We start from the raw sequence: 27,707 nt of genomic DNA on the forward strand, positions 1-27,707 counted from the left end.
CTTGCAGTCACCTCATTTTAGTCCAAAATACATGTCCTTCCCATGCTTCCAACTCTGCCCTTTGGATTTCCCCAGAACCCCAAACATTCTGCCCAGAGAGCAGCTTTGGGCTCTCACTCGCCCTCCCCTAAGCACCCACCTGGCTCCCCTTTCCCTCTGTTCTGCTCTCTCCTCCACTCCCCGTGTGCCACTAGGCAGTGGAAACAGCTGAGCCAACCCCTCACAGGGGACATGTAAGCCAAGCTCCAAGACTTTACCCCAAAGACGACGATGACTCTGAGCTTCATGTTGTTCAAATATAGGATTTTCTCTCGGGCCCTGCAATGTCAAACGAAACAGTGCTATCGGGACTCCTGGACCCCTATTTTCCTTCCCAGCCATTCCTACCTAAGTACAGGTGCACCCCAGAGCTTTGTCTCCTTCTCTCCTTATTCTCAGTCTCTCCCTGAGCTATCTGGTTCACTCATAGTTTTCCAATCACCTTTGTTGTTTGTCATCAATCCCCCAGCATTCTCCAGAGCTACAGACCTGTATCTTTGCTGACAAGGAGTGATCTTCCCATGAAGTCTCTACAAGTCCTTAATTTCAAAGATTCCAAAGCTAAATGCCTTCCTTTCCCCCGATCCTCTGTGAGACTCTCGTCTCTTCTAATGACACTCCTCAGACAGCTTCTTCAACCAGGACCAGGTATTACAGTAATAATAATAGCAGTAATGACAGTTATGTTCACTGGACACTTTCTACTGACCAGGCGCTATGCTAGGTCTTTGCATGTGATAGCTCAACCCCTGCATGAGGCAGACGCCTCATCTCCATCTCCCAGCAGAGAAAGCTGCAGTTCAGAGAGGCTCAGGACTTGCTCAAGTACCACAGCTAATAAGTGCACTCTAGCCCAAGATCTGCCACTGCCCTGAGTCTGCCAGCACTGACTTCCCCCTTTTCTCTCCCAGGACTTCATGGCAGAGTGTGTGGGCAACTCCCAATGCCCTTCCACCCCAGACATGTTTAGTTCAGGGATGGGCTGTCCATGGCTATTTGTAGTAGCAATGCTCGAGAAAGGAGCTGCCCAGGCACTCCCAGAAGAGAAGCCGCTCTCTTTCTCCCACTGGTTTTGAAGAAGAGTGCACAGCTGCAAACATGGAGGCTGTGCGTGGTGGGGCAGACCCATGAGGGTCACTAACGGGGCGGGGCTCCTAACGTGCTGCACCTGAACCCTCCCCTCCTCAGACCCTCCTGTCCTTTGAGAAACTGGACCCTTGCTGTTCAGTGTGAATTGTGGTTGCAGCAGCAAGCACCATATCCTAATTTTTCAGAGGGCTTACAGAGTTGACATGTCCTACCCAAGCATGCATAATTAATGTGCAGCAGAGTTGGGATTTGAACACAGATCCATCCGACCCCAAAGTCAGGGCTCTTACCCTCTATGCAATATTGATTTCCCTTTAATGAAAGTAAGATGATGGCTGCTCAAAGCTCTGGAAGGTCTAAATCTTTGTATTTATGCCTACCTCCTCACCTTACCCTCTTTGTATTCTAGTCCACTTCTTTGTCCCATAACCTTGATGTTAATCTGGCACACTTTCCTTCAGACATAATACCACCAGCCCACTGGCCCTACTCGCCTATGAGTTGCCAACGCATGAAGCAAGTCCTTACCTGCCCCTTCTGCACCCCCACTGGGGTCTTGTCCCCGGCTGAGCCTCCCCATCACTGCTACCAATCAGGTAGCCCCAGGAAAGCAAGGATGCACCCCTCCCCTGTTGCAATAAGCTTTAGATCACAGATATCCTTACATGTTTGCTCCCAGACTCAAATGTAGTCACCTTTGGATCGTTTAATTCCAACCTGGACTTCAGACCACTTGAAAGTCAAGGCAAGTATCTCACGGCTCTGCCATAGCATTTTCACTCATTCAACAAATATCTAAACACCTGCCATGTGTGAGGCAAGATGGCAGCATTTCCCACTGCACTGAGCTAAAAACCAGGCAATTACAGTACAGGGGGACAAGCTCTACATCAGAGAAGGTGTAGGGCGCAATAGGAGAGGTTCTACGTAGGAGGGGCACTGGGAAGCCCGTGGAAGTCTGCTGAAGGAAAGGGCACGATGGGAAGGAGTCGTCTAGACAAGAGAGGGGCCGGGGAATAACAAGGGAAAGAATCTTCTAGGCATGGTGGGGGTAGAATAACATCGTGAATGTGGTTAAACCCACCGCATGGGATGCTTGGGAGTGGTTGAGATGGGGAATTTATGTTGGATATATGTTTCCTTAAAAAGAAAGAGAGAGAAAGACTGGGAAATAATGACTGTTAAGTACAGTATATGCTTCTGGACGGGATCTAATAATGAAGGAGAAAGGGCCTAATGGGACAATTGGGACAAATGAATAAAATGGAATACAAGCTATAAGTTTTATATCAATGTTAAATTTCTTGAACTTGATAACTGTACTTAATGATGTTCATAAGTGAATATCCTTATTCTTAGGAAATATACATGTAAGTATTGTGTTCAAGGAGCATGATGTATATAACCTACTCTCAAATGTTTAGAGAATAGACATAAATAGATAGACAGGAAGATAGATAGATATACATGATATAACAAGTATGGTAAAATGTTAAATGTCAGTAAATCTGGATAGCTGGGTATGGGTGTATTGGAGTTCTCTGTATTTTTGTAACTGCCTTTTAAGTTTGAAATTCAAAATAAAAAACCTTTTATTTCAAAATAAATATAAATAATATTACAAATAATATATGTGTATTCTAAACAGTAATTTATAATATACGATATAAATAATATTACATATAACAATTTACAATATATTACATATAAATAAAAATTTTATTTCTAAATAAAAAGTTTAAAGAAAAAAGGTGGTCCGTGTGTCTGGTACATGGAGTTTTTAGAAGATGAAATTAGAGAGGTAGGTAACAGGCCTGAAAGTCTTATAAGCATGACAATTACTGACAACTGATCGCCTAGGATGCAGTAGATATTCAACCCCTTCCCAAATGGAGTGTCACTCATTGCATTAAAATATAGAGTTCAGTTTCACCATCAGAAGGGGGATTAGCAGCCCAAAAGATACTGGGTGGTAGCTAAGCCAGCCAACACACAGAGGCTGCCTTGGAGCCAGGCTTCTGCCTCCTCCCCACCCCAGTCCTTTCTCTTTGAGTCTGCTGGTACTGCCCATCTGCGGAAACATAAAAATCTCCCTCTGCCAAAGCTACTTCCCAGCAGCTTTGCTGGGCTGGGCCTCCGCCCTGCTGCAGGGCGCCGGGCTGTAAGAACCATACGGGAAGTGACTCCTTTGATGTTTTCAAAGGTCGGAGCTCGTCTCCCCGCTTTTGGAGGTCACTCGGCTGCAGGTAGAGAATGTTTCAGCTGCAGGGAAAGCCAATTAGAGCCAATTATAACCCAGCTAACCTCCCATGACACTGAAACTCCTTGTAGAACTTGCCAGCTCCTTGTAAAACTCCTGTGGGTCTGCCTGACTCTGGTGTGGAATGTGAGCTGCGTACAGAATCACTGTCCACCCTGGTGGCGAATTTCAATTACCAGGCAGACTTTTCCCAACTGGTGCCTGGATCCCACCTCAGACTTTCCTATTTAATTCTGCCAAAGTGGGGTTTCAGGCATTAGCATTTTAAAAAATATCTCCAGGGTTGAAAAACAGTGACGCATCTGAATTCACCCAAAAAGACAGCCGGGCTGTGTGACACCCACTCTGCCCTTCCTTTCCCAATGTAGACCCATTTTCCTGGATTAGATGGCACTTGCTTTCTTTAACATCAGCTCCTTGCTAAATGTTTTCTGATTGTTCTCTCCAGATATGTTCCTGATGCATTTGTGTTTTCACTGAACTCTGTTCCATTCTGTTAACAAAATATATTTCAGTTATCTTGAATTAAACAAGTAGACAGAGTACACATTTTTTGAAATGTATTTCTTTGTATCCAATTGATGGGAAACGGAGTCCATAGCAAATAAAATAAATTATCTTTTACACACATGCTCAATACAAGTGTGTGTATTTTCTATATATGTCTATAAACGTATAGCCATGTTTCTCTCCCACATGCTTACGTCTCCCCGAGCACAAAGTCTTGTACAGCCCTCATGTTTAATAAGTTTCCTTTCTTGAAGGAAGGAGTAAATGAATGCACACATGCGTGGATGCACAGAAGCTGAAACTAAAAGATAAATAACTTTGGTTTGCATATATAGATATCTGGATATGTAGCTTATATGTAAATACAACCTTATTTCCAGTTGGCATCTGCTCATATGAGGACATCTGTTATAAATTTCAAATTTTTTATTCAATCAGTGTATGTATATAACTGATGTATGTGTACAACAGGATATGACTTTCAATTTTTTAATGTTAATATAGTACAATGATGCCTTTAATAATGATTAAATAAACAAAACTTCATTACATTCTTATTATTAAGCACATAGTTCCTAGATGAATCTTAAAATGTCAAGGGATTCCATGGTAAGTCTCTATAATGGGAAATGAAGAGAAAAAGTAACTTGCAGAACAAGTCAAGCTCCAGACCATGGGAACAATGCTGAATAGCATCAGAGATCATTGAGCCTAACAATTTTCTTTAAACAAAACCTTAAGCTGAAATCCAATGTATATAACTGACAGAAGCTCAGCTGCTGCGGTTGAAGTGAGCAGGCGGGACCTCTGAGCCCCAAGCACCAGCTTCCCTCCACTTCAGGGCATCACAATTGGACAACCATTGGTCAAGTCTAGTGAGTCTCAATCCTGGCTGTAAGTTAAAATCACCCAGGGAGCTTTCAAACCACATCGACTCCCAGACCCCACCCCAGAGATTCTGATTTAATTGGGCTGAGGTGAGGCCTGAGCACTGGTATATATTAAAAGCTCCCTTGGTGATACTAATATGCAGCCAGAGTTGAGAACCACTGATCTGGTAATCTCCTCTTACATATAACAAAACTAAAGCCCAGTGAGCTATAAGGACATGGCAAATACACCATAGCGAGTTGGGGTTAGTGCTCCACAACTCTGTACAGTGATGCCATAATGCACCAGTAGATCCTCAGAAAATGCTTGTCTAGGAATGGGCTTGATGAATGACCTCTGGAACAGTCTGATATTACCACAGCAGGGATGGAAGTGGAGTTTGACACCATCTCCAAGTTCTAGACCCAATTTCTGCCACAAGATACATAGCCACGAGCAACGGCAATCCATTATTTAGGGTTCTGATTAGGAAAGAGGGCTGAAGAAAGAATGGTTGGCAAGCCTGGCTTTCACGAGGCTGTTTCTCAAAAGAACAAAGAGGACTTGAGCTTGACATGGCAAGTGACATCTTCGTCATAGTCAACATCATCATCAATAGCTAAGATTGACACATTTTATCTTACTTACTCTTTACAACAAACCAGTGAGATTGATAGCTACCACTTAGATGAGGAAACTCAAACTTAGATGTGGTTTGAAACTTGGAGAGGTTTTGTAATTTGCCCAAGATCATATAGCTATTAATTGGATGAACTGAGTTAAGTATGGGCCTGATTCTAGTGTCTGGGTTTTTAACCACCAGGGTATAAAATATAAAATAAAAAAGATTTTAAAAGAAATAAAGAAAAATTGCTTAGCTATTCAATTGCCCAAATTTAGGGGCCTTCAATTTTAACCCAAGGTCATAACAGGACATGTGCATCTTTCCTTACTAAAACCTAGAGTCTGGAGCCAAATTACACAATTTTCCATCCAGAAAGCTCATCCCCTAGCTAGAAAAATCCTTGGAGCCTCCTTGAACAAAGCATTTCTATAAATGAGTCACATTAGCTCTCTTTGTTTTGTTTATTTCTTTCTTTATTGTTTGGTCTCGTTATCTAGAAATCTATATTTTAACCCTAATTGTCTCCCTGCGGTAATGATTAAGGCATGACTGAGATTTGCATTGCAAACACCATGAGGCTTTCCACACAGCAGATGATTTCTGAACTTGGCATCTAGCAGCATTTAGTGCTTCATTTTCATGTCTTCCCAGCTCATTTGGGACCAGATTTGTTAATATATTTTTCAAGTTCCAAAAGGATGGGAAGGGGATGGAATCCAGGATCTTGGTACAGAGCTACATTGACTCTACCCAGTGGATCAAAACTGAACACTTGAGTGCTGAAACCATGTCTTTAAATAAAAAACTCACGAATTGGTGCTTCATGTACATTTTATTAATGAATATTTATAGGACCCCCTACAGGTTGTACAATCCCAGATAAGGTGCTGTGTTTAGACAATGGTTATTTGGGAAGCCCAGAAGAGGCATAAGAAAGAGGATTGCTGTAAGAGGGAAGCATTTTTATCCCTCCCAAAACCGTCATTTTTGTTGTCTTAAAAGTTTTATTTATTTTAGAAATAGTTACAGACCATCCAGATAAATGTATCATCATAAATTCCATTTAACTTTTTCCCTCATGGAATAGCCTCATAAAAGACAACAAAAACCTGCAGAAAATTCAATGAGGGAATAAGAGTGTCAATACTGTATGTGTATTTGAAAATAAAATGGCTCAATCAGGTATAAAGAAGAGTCTGCATTGAAGTTAACAAAAGCAATCTAGAAGAAAGCAAACTGCATTTTGGTGTCTAAGTAATCTTATCTTTTAATAATAGCAAAACTTTCCACTTTAAAGGGCTCTTCCTTTAGAGTCTAAGAGTTTGGCAATCAAGAGCTGGGATGGGGCAAGCGGAGCACTGGAAAGCTAAGGGTCTGTCCAAAACCCTCCCCCAAGTCCAATGGCTATAGTGGGGGGTGGTGGGTGGGCCATGTTGTTCCCACTGTACACTAGGCTCCCCAGAATCACCGTGCCTCAACAGTGACAAGCAAGCATGGTCCCAACTACCCAACCAGGTACAATGAAAAGGAAATGGGAATTTTGTAGAAAAGTGTTTGCAAATAATGAAATCCACTTAATAAATCACAACTTTGCCATATAATGAGAAGAGAGCAAATGCTTAAAATGAAAAATGAGCCATCTGACCTCCAGAGCCAGCTAAAACAACTACCTTTTTTTTTCTTTTAAATCAAACTAACATCCTTTCATGCCTCTAAGAAACAATTGATTGCAAGGGAGGCCATCAATTTAATAACTTTCCAGGGGAAAAAGAAAAGCACTACCACATTGAAGGTATATATCAATTATAAGAAGCATATTCATTTTAGAAATGCTAAAACATGAATCTTTACCACAATTTCATAAGATAGTCAAGATGATGATTATTATCCCCACTTTCCAGATGAAAAAGTCAAGACTCTGAGATGTTAATTAACTTGCTCAGGGTCACACAGTTAATAAATGAGTACTCTGGCCTTTGATTCTAAATTCCATAATCTTTCTACTTCCCCATACTACTTTCCTGTCTTAAAATAGTAGAACCTTTTTATTCATAATATTTTGCCGACCACTAGTAACAAAAGATAGCATTTTTCAAAGAGGCTGCTACAGATTCTTCACAACTGCTCTTGAAATTCCTCCATGCTTAGCTATGATTCCCCTGTATCCAAATGATAAATTGAGTTCTATAATCATTGTGGGTAAATGGGTTAAATAGAGATGTAACTGTCCCAAAGGAATATAGCCCTCCAAGAGAACATGTGGGTTGCAAACCAAAAGCACTGACAGATGTTGGGATGGCTAGCTCACTGCTGTTCACTTCACACTTATCCCTGGGCAGAAGACATCTGCATTGTGGATTAAAATTAAGTCAGCTACATTAATCACCTTGGTCTATTGTGAATTTTAGCTCCTCTCTAAATTCTCTGCCTAGGAAGTATGCAGTGCCCAGAAAGCTTTCATTAACCGGATATGCAATCAACTGCCCCTACAGCATCCAAGCCATCAAAATAGAGGTGTGCAAGTGGCTTTCACAGTTGACGAGATTGGTAGAAGGTGGTTCTGCTGTGGGGGTTTGGCTAGGCCTGGCTACGGCTTGGAAGCCTCCTGAGGGCTCATCAAATCTAGAGCTGGAGATACATTTGCCTAATAATATTGTGCTCTGCGATGGCAGCATCCAGGCACAGGTGTGGGAAGAGTGGCACTGGGGGACATCCACCTCAGGGCTTGTCAGCCAGTGGGATGGCCATGCTGTGTGTAGCCGAGGAACGAAAGCCTTACCACTGTCAACTCAGTTAATGTCACCACCTGGCCACTGAAAGAGGACAGAACACCTTCAAGAGAGTAAAGGATGCAGCATCTGCTCCTTTCCCCAGGCCTGCAGTGCGAGCCCGTGAGGCTGCTCCGGTGACTGATTTCCCCACCCTAAACAAAAGACAAGTGTGTTTTGTGATCCATTCCCACATCACAGTCACCCAGGCACTGTCCTGGAGGCAACAGAAATTAATGGAGAGTTTCTACTTTTGCGCCAATAAATGCCCACAAGTAGAACTCTTTATTTATGTTTATACATGACAGATTCCCCCAAAAGGGGAATCTTTTTAGTGGTTTCATGGTAATTGTTTACCAGTTTGGATTTGCTGTCAGTATTGAGAGGTTGGCTTTGTGCTTTGGACCAAATGTTCTTATTAAGTTACTTCCTACATCTAAAGAGAAGGAGAAAACTTGTACAGGAAAAGCAAAGAGACCAACCGAGAGCACAGAGAATGCCAGAGAGAGGAGTTGAGGATGAACCTGGAACCCGATGGAGGTTCCAAAAGCAACGCCATACTGGTCTTTCCTAGATAATAATCAAATCCTTCAAGAGACCAGAAGGTTCTTTGCTAAGCCACACGATACAGGGCTCCAGAGAAAGCAGCACAGAAAATAGAGACAGCTCTTTAAATGCAAGAGAAAACTTACTTTACTTCCTTTTAAAAGATTCTGTTAAATCTGGATGTAGATGCACAGGTTTCTGTATATTCTTTTCTGTAGCTTTCTGTATATTTTTAATATTTCAAGATTAAATTCCTGGAAAAAAAAGATGATTTGAAAATAAAATGAGAAGCTTACAAAACAAAGATGAAAATTGAGTTTGGTCATTTAAAGAAAAGAGTCCTGCCTGTAAGAAAACACCCAAAGCAGTTACTTTAAGAGAAATCCTCTCTCCCAAGTCACACTTAGCTCCTCTGTGGAGTTACCATCAGCCAGGTCCAGAGGCCAAGGAAAGGGAGGGAGATTACCTCAGCAACCCCTTTGCCATAGGAAACTTGAATTTCATTCTTTCCACTCTTGTAGAAAGGAAACAGATGTCCCCCAGGCAATTTTTCTCCAAAGGACCTCAGAAAATAGCAGCTGCTACAGGCTTCAACCATATCCCTTCCAGGCACTTCTGAAACAGAGGGAATTTCCTTCCTTCCTGGCTGCCCCTCCCCCAGTCACCACCCACAGAGCCCCAGCCAGCCTGGTCTCCTCCACCGCAGTGTAAGGACAGATCTGATATACATAAATCAACATATTACTCATTTTCTAGCATTGCCTTTGACAGCTGTTACATGAGCACATTGTTAGAAACTGTCAAGCAGTGATACATAGTGCCTTTTACAACATATGTTGACTTTTATCTAATGTAGTTCCATAATTAGCCCGAGGGAATGCGAATCCCAGCACCCACCTGGCCCTGTGAGCTCAGTTAACCTTTGCTTTCTTTGGAGGAAAGTTAGGTGGGTGGGAGTGGAGACCCAGGCAGCTGCCCCCAAAGACTCAGAGAAAGACAGCTTCTCGTGCCCTTCTACCCACTGCCCACTTCCCATGGAAAATGCATTAGCAGTCACAGGCTAAGAAATAAGGATTGTAGGTCCAGAGGTTCTTCATATGCCCCAGGGAAGGCTGAGTTCTGGAAACATGACTGGAAAAATCACCCTGGGAACTCCGCTGTTCAGCCTGAAAGAAATGAAAGAAGAATCTAAGCTTTGCTTCAATGCTGTTCTTGGTGCTTCTCTATGTTTCTTTTTCAGAAAAAAAAGAAAAAAAAAAAAAAAAAGGCTGGCAAACTATACTTGACAAGAAAAGCACTTTTCCACTGAAATGGGTTCAACGGGTCATTTAGACAGACGGGGTGGGTAAGCAGACCTAGATTCAAGTTCTGACTCCTTCTTTTGCCAACAGAATAAACAAAGGCAACCTCGCAATTTGCGAGGACCTCCATTTACTCAGCCTAAAATGGGAATAAGAACAGCCTCTGGGGGCCTTTGGAGATGACATGAAAGCACAGCGAGAGTGGAGTTGCCCAGCACCATGGACAGCGCCCAGGACAAGAAATATTTTTAATGAATGACTTCAAACTACACAGTATTCTAATGGAGGCTAAATGGAAGCCTAGAAACATTTTGGGGACAGAAAATCTGTGTCCAAATATTACTTATCTGATTTAACTTTCCATATCTGGCTTTGGGAGCCAGGTCAGAGGTGAGGCTCTGACTTTCTTAGGAGCAGTGGACCAAAATAAATCTGAGAGAACCAGAAAGGCATGAATTGGACTCAGCACATGAGAGATTTCTAAATATTTATTTAAAATGTTTAAAGAAAACTAGTATCCCTCCACAGACACACTCCAGGTAAGAAATGCAGAAAGCAGAGATCCCCAGCAGGATCTCAGTCCCCCCATCCTGCCTAAGCCGTCTTGTGAGCTTCCTTCTGCCTTCTTCCTACCCTTCAGGCCTGCAGTGTCAGAGGGACTGTGGGAATCCACAAAGTACCTTATAAGTGAGGGACCTGTCCTCAGGCACTGGGTAGGCTCTGGGGATACAATGCCAGCAGGACACTGCCCCTGACTTTGGGGAGCCAACAGTCCAAAGAAGAAATAAAGTGGAAGTATAGCAAGGGCTATGACAAATAGAGGAGAAAGAGAAAAGAACTGAAGACAGAATCCCAAAGATAAGACATTTTGGGGACGGGTGAAGAGCAAGCTCCAAAGTCAGAAGAAAACTAGGAGATAATGATGCCATGAAAACCAATAGTGAAGAAAATATCAAGAATGATTTCTTGCTTAACAGCCTAGCATGCTATGGAAAGTTCAACTAAAGTAGGAACCAAGCAGGATTCAGTGGATTAACCAATTAACAGTGAGTATATGATTTTACTGGGAGACATGACAAATTAAGTAACATTATAATGAAGGATCTGACCATGTCAACTGGTAAAAATAATTACTCAGGAACTCAGAAGCTAGAGGAAAAGATGTCTGTGGACAGAGAAGTTAAGGGGTACTTCATTTAGAAGTTTGGGATTGACATGGGCCTTGAAAGATCAGTAGAATTTGGTTTAAAAAACAAAATAAAACATGAAAGTAGTTTGCAAAGGGGATCAGTGTCTGATTAAAGCACCAGATTGTGTATATTCCAGACGTTTCTGAGAGCTAGAGTAGAGGGTTTGTGGGAGATGAGGCTGGGGAAGGGTCAGGATCAGATTGAGAAAGGACGCACGTGAGATTCCCGTTGGATCCTATGCGCTTTTGAGTAGGTCCTGAGATGATGAACTTAGTGATTCGAGAAGGCTGTTGCAACAGCAGTGTACTAGATAGATGGGGAGGAGAAAAAAGCTACCTAGGGGTCCATGGGAAGGGAGGATGGGAAACAAACCTGGCAAACATAAAGGTGTGCTCTTTCATCCATAAAAACTATATTTTCATTTTAAAAGGAATAAGAAACTGCCTGCCCTATAGCGTGGCAGGGAACAGATTCCATCCCTTGAATCACTGTGGGCGATTTCCTTCATACTTAAGAGCATGGTCTCTGAAGTCAGACAGACGCTGTTGCCAGATCAAATCATGACCTCCTCATCAAATGGCCTTGCTATGCTGCTTAACTGCTCTGAACTTCGACTTCGTCATCTGTAAAATGGGAAAACGATAGTGCCTATTTGAAGTTTTAAGTATGTTAAAAGAGGTGAGGCACATAAAATGGCTGACAAAGAATAAGTACTCCATAAATGTTGCTATTTTATTATTAAAGCATATTGCTCAATGAGGTCAGAGAAATATCTGCAAGAGAAGAACATATGAAATGAATATGGCTCAAGAAATGCCAGTCATTGGCAAACATATGAAGAATTGCTTAACCACAGATATTCCACAATTAAACAATCTAACAGTTGAAAATTAAACCACCTGAAAATACCAAGGGTGGTAGGCAGATTTCCATGCCCTGGTGTATTATGTCCTCCCCTCGAGTACGGGTGGGACCTGTGAATATGAGATTAAATTAGTCATCACCTTGGCTATGCTCATCGAAAGGGAGCTTATCCTGAGTCGGCCTGACCTGATCAGAGGAGCCTTTAAAAGATGGTGAAGTGTCAGAGAGGCAATGTTCCTGCCGGTCTTGAAGACACAGCTTCCTTGAGTTCCACAACCATTAAAAAAAAAAAAACAGAATTCTGCCAACCATGAGAGCTTGGAAGAGGCCCCAGATTATGAGACCCCAGCCCAAGCCAACATCTTGACTGCAGACTTGTGAGACTCTGAGTGAAGGACCCAGCTAACCCATGTCCAGACTTTGGGCCACAAAAACTATAAGAAAATAAATTTAAGTTGCTTGAAGCCATTAAGTTTGTGGTAATTTGTTGTGCAGCATGGAAAACCAATACATCAAGTATTGGCAAAAATGTAAAGAATTCAGGAATAAGATCCACGGTTTAAGGAAGTGTACTTGGATTCAACTTGGAAATGTTTCACATTATCTTGAATATGAGTCAGGGTTCTCCAGAGAATATGAAAATATATATAAAGAGATTTATTATAAAGAATTGGTTCACATGACTGTAGGGGCTGGAGGTCCAAACTCCATGGGGAAGGCTTTGGGCTGTAAATTCCAGTAAGAGTTTCATGTTGAAGTTTTGCATCCAAATTCCTTAGGCTGGATACTCAAGAAGAAGAGGAGGGGACAGCTTTGAGGAAGGATTCTTTCTTCCCAGAACTCTCAGTTCTTCAGATGTAAAGTCTCCACTGATTGGATGAGGGTCACTCACATTGTGGAGGACCATCTTCTTTACTTAAAGTCAACCAATTGTAGATGCTAATCCCACCCACAAAGTCTCGCCAAGGCAATACCTAGGCCAGCGTTTGACCATACAACTGGGCACCGTAGCCTAGCCAAGCTGACACACACAGTAAGGCTGAAGATGTACTTATGCTATATCTGTCCAATTCCATGCTTAGGATATATCCTAGATAAACTCTTGCACAGGTACACATGTACAAGAATGTTCATAGCAGTGTAGTTTAAATAGTCAAAAATTAAAAGCAACCCCAAGTAAATTCTTATCTTTATGATAATAATGCTGAAACTGTGGTACATTCATAAAATGGGACTTCAGTCAGCAAAGAAAATGAACAAACCACAGCTATGTAACAACATGGAGGAAACATAACACTGAGTGAAAGAAGCAAAGGAACACACACTCTATGATTTGATTTTCATAGGGCTTGGAAAGAGGCAAAGCTAGACTGTTCTATTTAGGGGGTGCATACAGAGGTGTTAAAGCTAGTTTTTTTAAAAGGCAAGGAAGTGATTTTCATAAACTTCAGGATGATGTTTATCTCTGTGGGAGGAAGGGACTATGTTTCAGGAGGGGCAAATTGGGGGGCGGGGGTCTCCCTGGGTACTGGGTATGCGCTCATTCTCAATAGGAGTGATATCTGTTTTGTACTTACTTTTTACACAAGTTGGCTTTGTAGTTTAAAAAACTGTACATATGTCATATGCACTTCTCTGTATGGAGGCTACATGTCATAATAAAGAGAGGAATGTTGAAGACCTCTGACAGGTATATCTTACATGCATTTATCTGCATGAGATGTGGAGGTTCCTTTGACATATGGGGTTCCCAGAAGAAAGCCAAGTTTCCCACAGCCTCCACCCATGTGCTGTGCAGCCCTGCCCGGTCCCTGTGCCCGGGAGACATCCACTCCCTGACTCAGGGCCAGTCAGCAGCCTCAGTGGGAGGAGGGAACCATCAGGAGCAGTCACTCAGACTCATAATGAGATCCATTTCTTTGAGACTCCCAGGACACAGCCCTGGAAGCCTGGAGAATGCTAATGCTGCCAGCTAGGGCTCTGGGGGCTGGTTACTTGTTTTTATTTTTTAAGGTCAATTGTTTCAGGTCAGTACACTTATTAGAGTGGGGATTAGTGGAGAAAGAGCGTGTGCCACGGTTCTGAGACTAAACGGAAAAGCCTGACAAAAGGAAGCCATTCACTCTCTCTAATCGGTGTCTGCCTCCTTCTCTAGAGCCTGCCTGAAGTGGCCTTGGAGCAAGGAGAAACCTGAGTCAGAAGACTGTGATTCAGAACTTGGGGGATTTCCATGGCCCTTTTGTGGCTCCAGCCCTTCCTGAGGTTCATGTCTCTCTTCCTCCCTAATAGCTGTGTGAGGTTTTCTATTACTGCAGAGCAAATGACCACAAACCTGGTGGCTTAAATAGTGCAAATGTATTGCCTCACAGTTTCTGCAGGTCAGAAGTCTGGGCAGGGGGCAGCTAGATGCTCCGCTCGGGTTGTCACCAGCTCAAATCAAGGTGCTGGCCTGAGCTGAGCTCTCCGCTTCCAAGCTCCTGCAGGTGTTGACAGAATTCACTTCCTTGTGGTCCAAGAGCTGAGGTTCCCATGTGCTTGCTGACTGCCATCTAGGGCAGGGGGTGGGGCATCCTCAACTTTCACGGTTCACCCACATGCTTCACCACACAGTCCCCTCCATCTCCAAAGTCAGCAACAAAGAATTTCCCATGCATCGAACCCCCCACATGCTTTGAATCTCTACCTTCTTCTATGACCAGACAAAGAAAACTGCTTTCAAGGGGCTGTGTGATTAGGTCAGCTCCCCCACCCCGCACCAGGCAGTCTCCATATCTTAAGGTCAACTGATTTGCAAATCTTAATTAAACCTGCAAAATTCCTTCAGAGCAGTACCTAGATTAGTATATGGTTGAATCACCAGGAGAAAGTGTATGTATATCTGGGGCCAGGAATTTGGGGTGCCATCTCAGAAGTCTGCCCAGCACAATCACAGATTGCTAGTACTTTTATTCTGAACACAGACTTCATAGGTATGTAAGCAAAGCAATGTGTCCAAAGAGACGAGGAATGTCACGGAATGCTCCATGCATTAGAGAGATTTATCAGTTATTTGAATTTAAATACACCCTGGAATGGGGAATTAATGGGCTTCATTCATTCACTCATTCAACAGACATGCACAGTTCACTGAGGGAGGTGCAGTGGCAGGTGCACAGGTGAAAAAGACATAGACCTTCCCATGAAGGAGTGTACAGCTTAAAAAGAGAGATGCTCAGAATTATATCCATCTCTTTAACAAATATTTATTGGGTGCCCACCATAGGGGCAGACTTTGTGTAGATATTTCAGATATTGCAGATATTGTGGTGAATGCCTAAAACACATACAAGGTGAAATGGTTGCAACATACAACAGATCCCACAGAAATTCAGAGCAAAAAGAGAGCTTCCCTAGGCGGGGAAATACGGCAAAAAATCATCCTTACAGAAGAAGAGGTAATGGGTCATGCCTCATTTAAAGAAGAAAGACAAAGGACAGGAGAGAAATGGCACACTGATGGGGAACTGGTGTAAACAGAATTCCAACAGTGAGAAAGAGTAGAGAGTATTTGGGTAATGGCATATAGTCCAGTTTGGATAGACCAGTGTTATGAAGGGGGTTTATGCAAGATAAGAATATAAAGGAAGTTGGGGGACAGAGTTTGGAGGAATGAAAATCCACTTTATTAGGAAATGACATGCCCAAAGCTTTACTCTGAGAAGAATTTAATAATCCTATTCATTCACTTACTATGTATTCATTTAATGTTTCTTGAGAACCCACTCTGTGCCAGGTACTGTTTTGGGTACTGGGGATATATAACAAAATCCCTGTCCTCATGACATTTTTCATTCTACTGGAGGAGATGGCAATAAAAAAGGAAATTAATAAGTAATATAATTTCATATAGTAATAAGTGTTATGAAGAAAAAAATAAAGGAAAATAGAGTAATAGGAAGTAAGTAAAGCAAGGTAATGAAGCACCCATTTAAACCAGATGTTGAAAGAAGGTTCTCTGAGCAAGTGATGTTTGAGCAGAGATCCATGAGGTATGAGTATGCAAAGATCTGGCAGAATCTTCCGGGCAGAGGGAACTAGAAGGGGTCCTGGTATGGAATCCTACTTGCTGCATTTGACAAAATCAAGCAGTCGGTGGGGTATTGTGGTAAGAGTAAAGACAGGGACAGTGGAGAGAAATGATGTCAGAGAAGTAAACAGGGCAAGATCCTAGAGGGCTTTGAAACCCATGGGAAATCTTTGGCTTTTATTCTAAATACAATGATAAGCTACTGAAATTTTTTGAGTAGGGCAGAGAGGTGAAATTACTTGGTTTGTGTGCCAGTTTGGATATATTATGTTCCCCCAAAGAGTGCCATGATCTTTTAACCCAATCTTGTTGGGTAGAAACTTTGATTGAATGTTTCCAAGGAGATGTGACTCACCCAACTGTGGGTAACACCGTTGACTGGATTGTTTCCATGGAGCTCTATAAAAGCTCACAGACAGAAGGAGCTTGGTGCTGCAGTTGAGAGAGACTTTGGGAGAGATACTTGGAAGCTGATGCTTAGAGATGCTTGGAGATGTTTAGAGATGCTAGCCCAGAGTTTGCTAAGGAGAAGCTAAGAGAGACAAGCCCAGAGACATTTTGGAGAAAGTTTTGAAACCAGAACCCAGGAGCAAGGGAAAGCAGACACCAGCCATGCGCCTTCCCAGCTAAAAGAGGTTTTCTGGATGCTATCAGCCGATCTTCAGTGAAGTTACCCTACTATTGATGCCTTAGTTTGGACATATTTTTGGCCTTAGGACTATAACTTTGTAACCAAATAAAACCCCCTTTATAAAAGCCGATCAATTTCTGGTACTTTGCATAATGGCAGCATTAGCAAACCAGAACAGTTTGCATTTTTAAAAGATCACTCAGAACAACTAAAGAGACAGTGACAATTAAATGCAATACCTGATCCTGCACTGGAACTAATAATGAAGTTGAAAGGATGTTATTGAGACATATGAAAAAATTGGAACATAGACTGTGAGCTTTATATCAATGTTAAAGTTTTTTAACTTGATAACTATACTTAAGGAAATGTACATGGAAGTATTAAGTGTTTAAGGAGCATGGTGTATACATTCCACTCTCAACTTTTTAGAAAATTGATAGAAAGATGGAAGTTAGATGATAGATGGATTAATAGACGATAGGTGGATAGATAGACAAATAGATTGATAAATGAATAGAAAAATGGATTGATAGACAAACTGATAGATGATAGATATACAGATCTATCGATACAGATAAATGATGGATGATAGATTGCTTGACATGATGATGATGATAGGTAGATAAATGTTATAGGTATGGATGGATAGATAGGTAGGTAGATAGACAGGTAGACAGATAGATAAATGACACAATCAATATAGCAAAATATTAAAATTGGTGGATCTGGGTATTGGAGGAGGAGATATGTTGCAGTTCTTTGTATGGGTCTTGTATTAATTTTACAACTGTCCTGTAAGTTTGAAATTATGTCAAAATTAAAAGTTTAAAGAAAATAAAAAGATCACTCATAATGAGATGGAGAGTCTTGGAGAACAGGAGAGAAAGAGAAAATCCAGTCCTAGCTATTGCTCTAGTCCAGACATGAGGCAACATCAGCTAAACCAGGGTGTAGCTGTGGCAGTGGTCGGTTTGGGAATGTATCTTAGAGAAAAGGCCTTGCTGATAGATTGTACGAGGGAGTGAGGGAAAGAAATGAATCTAAATTGGAGGGAGAAGAGCCTGGAGCGGGGGACAGGCAGGAGCCTATTGCAAATGGGGCAGACGAGCAGGAATGAGGGCTGCCTCGAGACAGGCAGCCTGAGGAATGGGTAGAGGGCCAGCAAGCACGACTGTGAGAGGTAGAATGGTCAGAGCTGAGTGTGTTTGAGGGAAGCAAAGGGGACTTGGGTTTTTCCAACCTGGATCCTCAGGGGTCCAGGAGAGCCCACTGACAGAAAGGCAGTGTCAAGAAGAGCAGCAGCTCAGGGAAGCATCTCGTGAGATGGTTTTGGATGCCTGAAGCCTTGCTGGTGACAGGCACCCTGTATATAGGAAAGAGTGACCTTGGGTCTTAGCAAGCAACATGGAGCTAAGTCAGAGCTTGCTGAACCGTCAAACCTACTGAAGCAGCACGTGGAACTCAGAAGCTCACTCCTCAGGACTAAGAGGACTCCCTGCCTTCTCCTCCCTCCCAGCACCCAAGTGGATCTACCTCTAGACCCTTTCTGCAGACACACATCCTGGCCACTTCCTGCCCACACATTATGGGGCAGAGAGTAAATAGTGAACTCAGTTCCACATCCCTTGGGACTCAGAACTGGCATGCTCTTTGGGCTCAGCATACCCTAGATCCCCACATCCAAGCCTCTGTAATGGTAAACCATGCCTGACATGATAAGGGTAAGCCCTGAGAACACACAGAGCTCTCCCCACATCCAGGGCACGGTTCTCCTCACTCCTGTGTCAATCCAGAACACAGGATCTACCTAAAATTTCCACTCCCTTATTTTCCACATTATGTAACCTAATTCCCTGGATCCCAGCCTGTTCCTCAAAATCTGACACGCTACCTGCCAACTCTCCTTAGACAGGACAAGACCCTGTATCCACAGCATCCATCCACTGGTAAGGTCCTACATGCTCTAAGCACGTTCCATCCTCAACAACTCCACCACTGGACCTCCAATCCCAGTTTCCTGGCTTCCACGGTCACTGTCCTCTTTCCTCCTCCTCCCCACGTTTTTGGCTAAGACCTTCACATGCTTTGAAATCTAGTCCACCCACATTATTTCCAATTCTGCCAAGCCATGAGCAATTTAGGAATGCAGGTGAACAGGGTCAAGGGGTCGTTTGGGCTTCAGAGCATGGATGCAACCTGAAGGTCCTTGCTAGAGCTAATAGCCTGATAAACAGAGAGCCACAGAGCTGGTCCTGTCCGTGTCCTCAGGTCCATACCTACTGCTCCTTGGATTCCTCCATGCCTCAAACACCAAACCTGACCTCATCATTTCACCACTAAAGCCCTCCCCACCCTCTTGTCCCCATCTCAGGAAATGGTCCCATGCTGACCCCACCCCACCTCCCACCCCCCACATTTTTATTAGCCTTTGACCCCTCTGTTCATGGTGAAGACTGTTGACTACAAATAGGCTCTCACTCTGATTCAATTCCTTTATAAGTAGTTTGATTTCTCTCTTTGGTTGCTCTCTTGTTCTTATAATCCTTGATATGTTGCTGTTCCATTATTAGACATTTCGATGTGGATTTATATTGGTATATATTCTACTCAATATTTGGCGCACACTTTCAATGTGAGGGTTCAGGTTTGCCCTGGATTTTTAAAAAGTCTCAGTTACTATCTCTTCAAACCTTCCTTCCTTCCCATTTTCTCTCTTGCATCTTGTATCCCACCCTCTTCCCGGTGGAGTCACTTTTCTTCTCACGGAGGTACATCCTTTAACATATCTTTTTGTGAGGGCCATATGGGTGTGTTGCCCCCCAATAACATTTGAATTGGGGCTAAAACTGAGTTGACAGTTGTTTCTTTCTTCTTTAGCACTTCTACTGTGGTCGTTGTAACTGCTATGGTCATAGGCAGCATTGGTGCCCTCCACCTGGGCTCTTGCCCTAGTCCCCAGCTGCTATGAGCATTGGATGCTAATGGCTCACAGCTACGTTCTCCTTAGGAGATTTTCCCTTGCCCAGGAAGAACTGCTCACCCTGAAATGGCAAGGAGGCAGTGTCTCTCCCACACCCTTCCACCCCCATCCAATGACTGACTGACACCAGAGTAGGAAAGCTGGGTTCTCTCACCTCCAGCAGGACAACTCTGGGTACCATGCCCAGACCCCCACGGGAGCCAGTGGAGGCTAGACTTGAGCTTTAGTCTAACGGCTAGACTCTAGCTTCTTTCCTTGCCCTATGCTGCTTCCCTCACTGCTTTACAGGTTTTATCCCTTTAATAATAATTAAGTTGCGTAAGAAACCCCATCTCAGACTCTTCTAAGGAACTGGACATAAAACATAGTTTTACTGATAATAATAATGATAATAATAACAGCTAACAATTACTGAGTACTTACTATGGCCCCAGTGCTAATGGATAAGCTCTTTACTTTTATCTTATTTAATCCTCACAGTAACCCTATGGGATAGGAGTACTGTTATTGCTGGCTGTATTCATTTCCTGTAGCTGCTATAACAAACTATTGCAAAATGGGCAGCTTAAAACAACAGAAATTTTTTCTCTCACAGCTCTGGATCCTGAAATTGGAAATCAAGGTGTTGGCAGGAACACACTCCTCTGTAAGATGTAGGGAAGGGCTCTTCTCTACCCTTGTCAGCTTCTAGAGGCTGTTGGCACTCCTTGGCTTGTGGCTGCCTCTCTCCACTGGCTGACCCTGTGTCCGGTCTGCTCTTCTTTCCTCTGTCTGTATGTCTGTCTGTCTTAGGATGAAGTGCTTGCATTTGGGGCCCACCCACATAATCCAGAGCAAGCCCCTTCTCTCAAGATCCTTAACTTAATCATATCTTTTGCCATAAAAGTAATATTTATAGGTTCCCAGAAAAAAGAGGTGAGCATATCTTTTTTGTGGAGGGGGTGAGCCACCACTCAGATCACTACACCAGTTTATAGATGACCGGAAACCTATGATCAACAGAAATCACAAAGTAAGATGGAAGAAATACATCAGTAAACACAAGTTTTAAATGGAAAGAGCATCTCGGAATAGAAAAAAAATGAAAAACAAAATTTAGCTAAATGTGGTTTGCTGAAGACAGATCTAAGTTGTAAGACTCAAGAAAGGGATTGGAAAGGATATACTGAGCAAATACTACTTCAAATAAAGTCAGAGTAGCTATAGTAATGATAGACAAAACTGGCCTTAAAGCAAAAGGCATTGTTAAGAATACTTCAGAAGTATGATAGTCGTGATGGATTAAGCTGCAGTAACAAACAACCCAAAGGTCTCAGTGGCTTACTCACAAAAGGTCTGTTTCTCACTCAGACAAGTCCATTGGAGACTGACTGCAACTCGGCTTACGTTGTTTGCCCTTGGACCCAGACAGACGGAGAGGTCTCTACAGGGAGCAGCTGTTCTCATGGAGCAGGAAAGAGAAAGCCATTGTGAACCAGCCACTAGCTCTTAACTCTTCTATTTAAGCATGACACTTCTTACTTCCACGCAGACTTCACTGGCCAAACCAGTCACACCACTAAACCTTAGTTCCAGGGGAAGGGAACTACAACTTTCCCATACCATGGAGGGGTGAATATCTTGAAAATTAATTCAGTCCACCATAATAGATCAATGCAAATCATCAGCAAAACAATTCACTAGGAAGTGAGTAACAATTCTGCTATTTTATGCAATTAATTTAACTTAAAAATATTTTAACTGAAAAAATTACATTTAGAAATGGACAATTTTGCAATCATCCTGGGAGATACTGACCCATTTCTATGCAAAATGGGTAAATCAAGTGGACAAAAAAAATTAAGGTATTAAAGATTACACAATAAAGTAAACATATTTGATCAAACAGACATAGATAAAGAATGTTGCAAGAACAAATGAAGAACATACATGGAACATCCATAAAAACTGAGCTTGGGCCAGCACCAGGAACATCTCAGAAAATTTTAAAGGATCAATATCCTGTAGACCACATATTCTGACAAATTGTAATTAAATGAAAAATAACAAAACACTGCCCAAGACAGTACAAGAAATACTTTTGTTAAAAATTTTAATGCATTCTTAAATAATCCTTCTGGTATAGTAAATCACTGCTTAAATGACAAAATCTTAAGAATTGAACAATAAAAATATAATGCATCAAAACTTAGGAAATGCAGCTACAGTCATACTTAGAGGTAATTATAGCCTTAAAATGAACTTACTAGCAAATAAAGATTGAAAAATCCTTAAATATCAAGAAGGTAGAAAAATAGCAAGGGATATCCAAAGAAAGATTTTTTTTTTTAAAAGGAAAAACTAAAAACAAATTAATAAAATAGAAAACAAAGAATTAGAAGCAATAAGAAAGTTCAGCAAATTTGTTACAGATATAATCAATTACAAAAATCAACTCTGTTTTTATATACTACCACAGATAATTTGAGAATATTTTTAAATTTTAAAAGATGAGAAAAAAAGTAGAAAACTTTTAAAAGTGTAGAGGGAAAAAAATTAAAGTGTAAGGGAATAATTATAATGAAAGATGTATGTTCCTGAAGAAAGAAATGAAATTTTATTGAAAGACAGGAAAAATATATAAATAAATGGAGATATGTCATGTGTATAGGTGGGGAGACAATATTATAAAACTGCCAATTCTCTTCAAATTGATTTATAAATTTTGTGCAATTCCAATTAAAATCAGACAAGGATCTTCAAGAACTATGACAAATCAAAAGACCAAAAGTTGGCCAAAATGTGTGAAGGAAAACAGTGAGGCAGTCATCATTTCTGATATTAGGACATTATAGAGTTCTAGCTGAGATAGTGTAGCACGGCTGCAGAAATATAGACAGAACAAAATAGAGGGCCTGCATACAGAACCTCGAATACGATGAGATGTAGTAAGTGGCAAAGCTGATTATATTGGTCCCTGGGGAAGGTCTGGGATAATGAATAAATGATGCTGGCCCAACCAGAGGCTCATGTGGGAAAAAAAACAGAATTATATTCCCCACTCCACACCAGAAATGTATTCCATATGGATTGAAAATCTAAATGTGAAAAGCAGATCTTTAAAAACCTTCAGAAGAAAATGCAAGAGAAGTTTAGAGACAGTTTTCTAAAGAAAAAAAATAATGAAAAGGCTTATACATTTCACAACAGTAACACTGAAAATGTATGAATATCAAAATTTATCATACAAAAATTGAAAAGACAAATCACAGATAAGGAAAAAGACATATGCAACATATACAAACAATAAAGGATTTACATTTTGAATATATGGAAAATACAATTCAATAAGCAAAGCAAACAACTTTGTCGAAAAATCAGCAACTGGAATAAACAGGCAATTCACAGGGGAAAAAAGTGGAATTGGCCAATATACATATGAAAACACGGCTCATCTCACTCACAAGTAACAAAGAAATGTAAATTACAATAGGGAGCAACCATTTCACATCCAGTATTGCAAGGACAAAAAAAGCCTGATGACAGTAAGTGTTAATGGGAATATGAAACATTGGAACTTTCAGCAACACAAAATTAGTAAAACCACTTTGGAAAACAATTTGGCTAAATCCAGTTCAGCTGAATTTGTGAATGGCCTTAACACTATCTAAAGCAATTGCAAGTCTAGGTATATTCCCCAGGGAAACACATGTATGCATTAGTAGACATGCATGAGAATATTCATTGCAACTTTTTATAATTGAAAAAAATCAGGGGAAAAAAAGACCTGAAAGACCAGATTATGTTGTTCATGCAACATAATACTCTACAACAGTGAAAATGAAAAAATCAGACCTACAGATACCAACATGGATAAATCTGAGTGAAAAAAAATGTATATATTTTTAAAGAATAAAACCAATTACATAAAATTTAATGCCAAACAGAAACAATACTTTATAATGCCAAGGACATAGTAAATACAGCAAAGTTATACTTTATAAACAACAAATTTAGAGCATTTGCTACCACTGGGAGAAGGAAGGAAGAGAATGAAACTCAGGGGAAGCATAGGAGGCTTCAACAAAATTTAGCAAGAGGGAAACGTGGTGAGTGCACAGATGTTTACTCTAATCTCTTTACTTGTCTGTGTATCTGAAACATTTCATAATTTTTTAAAAAAATTATTTTGAAATAAAGAGATAGAAAGAGAGTGGAAGCTTCATCTCCAGCTTGATCCTACATGGAGAAGGGGTCAAGTTCCCACAGAGTGGGCTGAGATTGATGCGTGAGGAAAGAGGAAATGAGATCTCTCTAATCCACTAAATGGATTGTGGTGGACCTTCTAAGAATTGGAGGACTCTTCTCCCTCACCCTACTTCCAAATCATCCCTCTTCTCTACTTTTTGGGTCTCTAATGCCTTCTTCTATCTCCTCACCATAGGTCCCCTACTCATTATATTCTCATGGACCCTCAAAGCACCCCAGTCCTAACTCTACATGACCTTCCAGCTGAAGCACCTACCTGGGCCACACCTCTGGGTCTCATTTCAAATTCCTGAGAGAGAGGATCTGACTAACCTCTACTAAACCTGTGGATGAGCTGGTCTGGGATCAGGTGTCCACTTCTAATGCAATCCACTGCGGCTGAGGGAAAAGGAGTGATGCAATCAAGAAGCATCTCTTCAGGAGGTTTGTGGACAGGACAGGAACTCAAGAAAGGCTTGGATAAAGCACACGCATTTCCCCAACCAGTCCATCAACCTGGTCTGGGTGGGTAGGGAGGTCCGTGGAATTAGGGCTCAGAAATTAAGAATAGGCACGAGGCTGGAGCACTCTTGCGTTGTCCTTCCCACACTACTTTTGGGTGACCATCTGAAGAATTGAAAAAAAAGAAAACAATTCCTCATATCAGATTCCTTGTGAGGCAAAAGTCTCAATGAGAGTGTGAAAACAGGTGGAAAAGTAGCATTGGCTAGAGAATGGAGTGAACAAGCTCAAATCCTGTAAGTAGACGTCTTACATGCAGTAAGCAAGGAGTCAAGCATGACATAAAATGGATCATCATGGTAGCCAGGTCCCAAACTGACTCATTTTTTCCACCCCAGCCCACTGCTCTAGAATTCTCAACTCAGTAAATGGAACCACTGTTCTTCCACTTGTCCTAGCCAGAAACCTGGCCTCACCTCTCATCCAGTCCATCACAACACCCTGTTGCTTCTACCCCCGGAGTGTTTCTCAACTTGTGCCCACTTCTTTGCATCCATCACTGCTACCCACCCCCCTACACCTGTTTCAACCTGTCTGCTGTTCTGTAAGAAACTCTTATCTGGTCTCTTTACATTTGCTCTTGCTTCCCACCCCCCACCCTCAAAAAATGCACTCTCCACAATGCAGACAATTTCTAAAAACTAGAAATCCAACTCACTTGTTCATTCAACAATCACCTATTACATTTCTACCACATGTCAGCCACAGCAATAGCAGTGAGTACTTAGAAAATCATGATGGTCCTTGCATGTTCGTGATGGAGGGAGACAGCCATTAAAAAATGAACATTAAAATAATTTTAATCACAAGGGGCCTAAGTGCTCCTGGGAAACTAATTTAAATGGAGGCCTTGAGGAGAGGCCTCTCCAAGGAGGAATGACTTTCAACCTGGAACCTTAGCGAGTCACGGGTTCCTCATTAAAACCTTTAATCACTTCCCATTTTTTTGGACAAAGATAATTCATCACAGAACAGACATAATTCAGCTGCTGATTTCCTTCCTGTCCAACTCCATCTTCATTTTCTCCCTAGATTCCCATCTGCACCCACCTTAGCCACCTTTCTGTTCCTTGGAATGCCCTTTCCTTACGTGCATCAGCACCATCATGCAGGCTATATCCTGCATCCTGGAAAGACCTTGCTGTCACCTGCTTTCTTTCAGCTTCCTTCACCTGGCCAGCACCCTTCGGTATCAGCTGCATCACTTCCTCCAAGAAGCCTGAACCCCCCTGAGTGCAGGGTCTACCCGAGATGTGTGTCGTAAGCATTGATCCTTCCATACACCCAATGCACTTGTAACCATCTCCTTAGTGTCAGCCAGGACTCTATGCTCCATGGTGCAGGGAACTTCTGTCTTCTTTCTCTCTGGTTTATTAAAGTTGATGAGACTAGAACTGCTAAACAAACAAACGAGTGAATGACTTGGCTTTGTGGAAATTCAGAACCTTAGAATTGGAAAGGACCTCCGAAGTCACCTAATTCTCCTCCCACCGAAGGCATATGAAGCACAGAGCACTGAGTGCAGCCTTTCCAGGGGACTTGCCATTCTCTCTGGCTCATATGTGAGCTCTTCAAGGGCAGGGGTAGCAGCTTATTCATCTTGTGGTCTCCTGCCTCTACAGAACCATCAGCTGGGTTTCTATTCCGGAGAGTTCTGAGAGAATCATTATCTCCATCCACAACCTAGATAGAAACTAGCTGGCAGGTGATTTGCCTAAAGAAGCCAGCGGTTCTCATTTACGCCCACAAATGTATTCATCCCAGCTCCTCCTGCTGATTACCCTCACCTGCACAGTTTCATTGAGGGCCATCGTGGCCTTCTCCCCACCCTGCCCAGCATGTCAGCCCATAGCACCCAAGATCCCCTCTTTACAATGTTCCCTTTTCTTCCAAGAATCCCCTCCCCAGGTCGCTGGCCAAATGCCTGGAAAATCCTGGACTTCTCTTGGCACTGTGATCCTTGACAGAGAATTAAGAGGCCAGAGAGCATCTCTCCCCCACACCCTCCCCCGTGCCTGGCCTGGAGGCTCCAGGAAGGGAGTTGGCTCCATTTCCCCACCTTTAGGGCAGTCTCAGCTTTTCAGGCTCCCACTATTGGCAGCAGCCTTTGCCTTTGGGAGAAAGACAAGCAACTTTAGAGTGATATGGAAATCACCCCCTAAACATTTGAGAGCCTTGCAGGACTTGGACAGCGTCCCAAGCCAAATTCAATCAGTCCTCTCCCCTATCACCACCAGCACTTGCTGCCTCCAGCTGAGACCCTTCTCAGTCAGTGAGCCCGTGAATGAGGCCCACCTGATTGGTCCCAAGAGGCCTCAAGCCCCCCCCCACCCCACCCCCAGAAAGGCACTGCAAGAAGGGGGAGTGGCAGAGGGAAGGGAGAGGGCCAAGGCCTGGCACAGCTGCGGAACCGAGCCTACCCTTGACAGAGGCTCTGCCTGCTCCGGAGGACTCTCAGCTAAAACACAAATTTTCACAACAAGGAAGTGATCCTGCTGCATTCGGGGCTCCGTTTCTGAGCTTTTAAAGGCTGAAAATGTTCGGCTTCTCCGACAGCCCTAAATCCCCCTGGCTTGTCAGATTAATAAAAGATATTTGCACCTGGATGTTGTGATACCGGGATTTCTCCCCATCTCTTATCCACAGAAACCTAATTGTAAAGGATTCATTGGATTCGATCCTCCAACGAGGATTTCAAATTTCAAAGGGCCCATAAAGAGAGGCCGAAGAAAGCCTTCTGCACACAGTTCTATACGCTCTGCAAAGATAATAAGGCACGTGTGTTATTGTGTCCCGCCAGCAAGAGAAGAAAAGAGGGAGAATAGGAAGGACAAGGGACGGAGCAAATGATTATAAGGAGAATGCTGCAGGAGATATTCGAGGTCAGCCACCCAGGGCAAAATTACAGTTGTCTGACCCAATCCTTTTCAACATCAGAGTTAAACACCATCTTCTCCAGGAGCCCTACATTACAGACCTGCTGACTGCCCTTGGTGCACTCTAACCCAGGATTTCCTGGGTTAGATATCAAAGTAAGTATCAAAATATTCAGAGGATTTGCATACCATTAAGGGATTTCTCTGTCTCCACGCCGTCAGTCTAACCAGTGTAAATCCAAGGGGAATTAGAAAATGGAAGGGACACAGAGAGAGAGAGAGAGAGAGAGAAGGAGTACAGGATTAGAATACTGTTTCTCTCAGTCTTCTAGCAATAACA

This window comes from Choloepus didactylus, chromosome 6 (genome assembly GCF_015220235.1).
Source record: "Choloepus didactylus isolate mChoDid1 chromosome 6, mChoDid1.pri, whole genome shotgun sequence".
Taxonomy (NCBI): Eukaryota; Metazoa; Chordata; class Mammalia; order Pilosa; family Megalonychidae; genus Choloepus; species Choloepus didactylus.